A 4,206-nucleotide genomic window follows, 5' to 3' on the forward strand; every position below is an offset into this window, starting at 1 on the left:
GATCCCACATACAGACCGGCCGCTCACTGGCTGAGCGAGGTGCGGGCACAACACCGAGGGTTGCAATCCCGTTGCCGGTCCCGGTCCGGTGCGGGCGCGACACTGAGGGTTGCGATCCGTTGCCAGTCACAAAAAAAGACAAAAAGGAAAAAAAAAAAAAAGAAACAACCTACAGAGTTATGGCAACACCATGCACTGAGTGCTTACTCTGAGCTAGTGCCATACACACTACACGCATCATCTCAGAGAATCCTCCATTTCACAGAAAAGGCAAAGGAAGCCCAGAGAGGGGTTGTGACTTGCCCAAGGTCACACAGCAAGAAAGTGGCAGTGTTTGGATTCGAACCCAGGTCTTTCTGACCTCAGAAGGTTGTGTTCTTGACCACTAGACTAAACTGCACTAAAATGCAGTGACTTTGGTATTTCTTTTCCATTTCTAATAGTTGATACCAACTGCTGTCCTGAGGAAGGAGGTGAGGGCATAGGGGTGTGGGACTGGTTCAGGTCATCAGACATTTCCAGTGTGGGTCAGGTCTGGTGTCGGAACCAGGGTGACAGCAGTCCAAGGGCAGAGACAGACATGCACAGGGTGACATGGAAAAGCAGTGTGATCTGACAAAGGATGAACATGTTGGCCAACTACAGACCTGCCTGGCAGAAGAGGTGATCAATTTTCCCAGGTAGGTGGGAAGAGAAGGGGCATCCCTGGAAGGCTGCCTAGAGGAAAGGACATCTAAGCTAGGTTTTGAAAGATGACCCCGTTACCAGGTGGCTGGGCACACGGTTGTGAAAGAGGGTATTTCAGGCAGCTGGGGCAAAAGTGCTGGGGCTTTAAACTGCATGAAGGGTTCAGAACAGACGGAGGAAAAGGTGTGGGCCACGTAGCTGGAGAGATGGGCAGGGGCAAGGCCACAGAAGCCCATGTGTGTGTGTGTGTGTGCATGTGTGTGTGTGTAGTGGGAGTGAATTGGGAGGATCGATTGGCTGCTCAGAACTTGCTGTGTGGCTTTGGGTAGTCTCTCACCTTCTCTGGGCCTTCATTCCACCCCCTGGAAAATGGAAGCTTTCGCAGAACTAAGCTATGTGCCATTGGGTGTCACCTGAGAGTTGGGGAACAGCCACAATCCCATGCCAGCTTCAAGCTCCTCCCATCCCCATCCAGGAGAAATGAGCCAGAACAACCCTGCCAGGCCCACCCATTCCTCCCAGGCATCTGGGGTGGTCCCACCACCCCCAGAGTGGAAAACTGTCTTTTCCAGGAGGAAGAGGTGGGTGGGCCCCCCACCAGGAAGGCCCCTCTCCGGGCTTCAGAGTTGGGGCCCCCTCACTCCCATGCCCCCCAGCATCCTTCCCACTCAGTGCTCTTAACCCTTTCCAGTCTGGACGAAAGCCCGGGGGCCTGGATGCTCATCTAATGGACAGAATCGGCTGGCCTGTTGGGTGTCCTCCTACCACTTCCTTCTTCTCAGTTCCCAAACTCCACTTCTTACTTCTGTCCTCCTTCCCTCTACCTTAGACAGTCCCCAAGTGCTAGAGGAATGACCCCCCACCACCACCGCTGCCCCCACTGAAGTTACTCTTGCTGCTACTTGAACATATACTGTACAGACACAAATCATGTCTCCATGTCTGGAGGTGCTATAAATGTCTGAGGATGCTCGGTCCAGTGCTCAACTCTCCTGTCCTGGTAACTCTGCAGTCCTCTCGGTGGCTAAGAACCAGAACTTGGCCTTCAGGAAGGCGTACTTGGGTCTTTGGCTCAGCTGGCTTGAGGAGGTTGCTGACATTGGTCATCCATTTAATCATTTAACAAATATATTTGTTGAGCAGATCCTTTGTGCCTGGCACCAGTCCCTGACCCCATGAGCTTCAGGCATGCAGGCAGTAGGGACAATATAGACACAACACAAATGATCACTGCATTATGACTGATGCTGGTGTTGCCGTGGAGGACAGGGTGCTGTGAGAACGAACAACAGGGCACTCACCTAGCTTCCAGGTCTGGAGAAAGTGACATTTCAGCTGACATCCGAAGGTTAGGCTCCCCCAGGTCTCTTTTCAGCTTTGCCATCACTTTAATTTTCTCCTTCTTGGGACATGAGGTTGGCAGGAGCCAGGCGATGGGGGATTTTGATAGACCCGAGTCAAGAACTTGTAAAGGGGATCCATGGAATACTGTTGAGCAGTGGAGTGACGTTGAACAAAACGAGCATCAGGATGGCCATTCTAGCAGTGTCCTAGGAGAAATTAGAGGGCCTGCATTAGGAAATGTAGGCTCTTTAATGCCCAATTGAAGGGGGAAAAATGCAATGTTTATTGCAGGCCAACTATGTGTCAGATTCTGTCCTCCACACACTGCGTATCAACTCATTTCATTTTCTCCACAACGCTCTGAGGCTGGTACTCTATGACTCTTGTTTGCAGAGGAGAAAGCTGAGATTCAGAGAGGTTAGGAAATTGCACAAGGTCACAGAGAGAGTAGTGGAGCAGGGCCTCAAACCCAGATCTTCCTGCTATCAAGGTCAACGTTCTGGTCTTCTCTGAAACAGCCTTGTATAATTTCCTACTGCTACTATAACAAATTGCCACAAACTCAGTGGCTTTAAACAATACAAACTTATATTGCTACATTTCTGGAGGTCGGAAGTCCAAAATGCATCTTATGGGGCTAAAATTCAGGTGTTGGCAGGACTTTTTCCTCCTGGAGGTTCCAGGGGAGAATTCAGTTCTTGCCTTTCCACCATCTAGAGGCTGCAAGCATTCCTTAGCTTGTGGGCACATCATTCAGATCTCTGCTTCCGTCATCCCGCACTACTTTTTCCCTCCTCTGATCTCCTGCCTTTCTCTTATAAGGACCCTTGTAATGAATTGGGCTCACCTGGATAATCCAGGGTAATGTCACCATCTCAAGACTTGTCATTTAATCACATCTGCAAAGTCCCTTCCCCTTTACGATGTATGGTAACATTTTCACAGGTTCTGGGGATTAGGACCTGGACATCTTGAGGGACCATTATTCTGTGCACCACAGCCCTCCAGCCTATGTATCCTCCTGCTCTTTTAGCTACTGACATCTTCAGGACACGCTCCTTACCTAAGAGTCTTTCCTGGTGATTAAGGGATTCTTAGAAAGCATCATATCTCATCCAAAATGGCCAGCTTCATGAGTGTGGGGCACGGCTGTCTTGCCCATCAGCCTGTGCCTGGCACACAGAACTACCCAGTATATACCTGTTGAGCACTTTATGAACAGAGACGAGAAATGACTCGCCCAAGGCCACACCATTTCAGTCTCTGGCTGAAATGAAGCTCTCATTCTTGTGTGTCCGGTTGATGCCACGAAGAAAGTCCAAAATAGACATAATTTGGACTTACAGAGGGTCCTTTATGTCACTGAAAGCATCTTCAAAGGTTTCTTTTGGTTTGGGAACCTCTCTAGTGAACCTCGTTTAGCCATCTGATGCTCAGGGAGGTTGAGGAAAACGTTTAGCTTTAACTAGAGTGTTAGGAATTCATGAACACTAAAGATTAATCAGAAGTAGATCTCAAAGGGCTTGGGAATTAAGATACAAGCTCCATCTATACTAGGATCAGCCAGTACTGGGACAGGGTAGTGGCAGAGCTGGAACCAGCTCCCGAGTCTCCTGGGCCAATGGGATGGGCTTCTGTTGGAGGGCAGCCTGGGCTGAGAAAGTCAAAGCTCTTTGCTCTTTGATTCTCCAGGGCAGGCATTGCTAATCGATCACTGTGCTCTTCCCAGCCAGGCCTGGATATGGCCTCAGATTCCCTTTAACACAGAGCTCCAGGAACCCAGAACCAACCAACTGGAGTCGGGCATCAATGGAAAGCTTGATCCTCCATCTTGACTCTACTTGGAGTTTCCCAGGATATAAACCGTGATTTCTTCGCATACCCTGAAGGCGACCACCTGTGTCTCAAGCCCCAGTATCCCTATGTCTGGCCTTAGATTTCAAAATCCTATTTAAAACAAAAGCAAAAACAAAACCCCAAACAACCCTTTTCACTCCAAAGGAAGAAAAAGCCAATCTTCTCGGCCATGCTCATAAGGGTGGTCAAAAGCCTGTGGCTGTGGACTGGCTGGCAGCCCCCTAGTGGGGGCGTTTGGCCCAGCAGCCCAATGCCTTGCTCACTAGGGCCCCGGGGGGGGGGGGGGGGGGGGGGGGGGGTTCCCCCCCCCCCCCCCCC

This window comes from Galeopterus variegatus, unplaced genomic scaffold (genome assembly GCF_000696425.1).
Source record: "Galeopterus variegatus unplaced genomic scaffold, G_variegatus-3.0.2 Scaffold2261, whole genome shotgun sequence".
Lineage (NCBI taxonomy): Eukaryota > Metazoa > Chordata > Mammalia > Dermoptera > Cynocephalidae > Galeopterus > Galeopterus variegatus.